The following is a 261-nucleotide window of genomic DNA, read 5'->3' on the forward strand; positions in this document are numbered from 1 at the left end:
ACTTAGGGTTACAAGGCGTTTAGGGTTACTTTGCTTTTTTTCTAATTAGAAATTTGCACATTGCTTCCATTGTTATGGCTTAATTTTTTTTCCCATATGTATGCACGAATAGCAGAAATTACGCGACATTCGCGGGGCGGATCAAACTCGCAACGCGCAAAGTTCCCGCGTGGAATCTGTGTTGCCGGCCGAGTGTCGCGGAGCCCCGCGAACTTCCGGACGCGGCCGACGCGCGGCGCGTCGGTCGCCGCCGCCGCCGCC

This window comes from Vollenhovia emeryi, unplaced genomic scaffold (assembly GCF_000949405.1).
Source record: "Vollenhovia emeryi isolate VEMERY1.0 unplaced genomic scaffold, V.emery_V1.0 DF939160.1, whole genome shotgun sequence".
Classification (NCBI taxonomy): Eukaryota; Metazoa; Arthropoda; class Insecta; order Hymenoptera; family Formicidae; genus Vollenhovia; species Vollenhovia emeryi.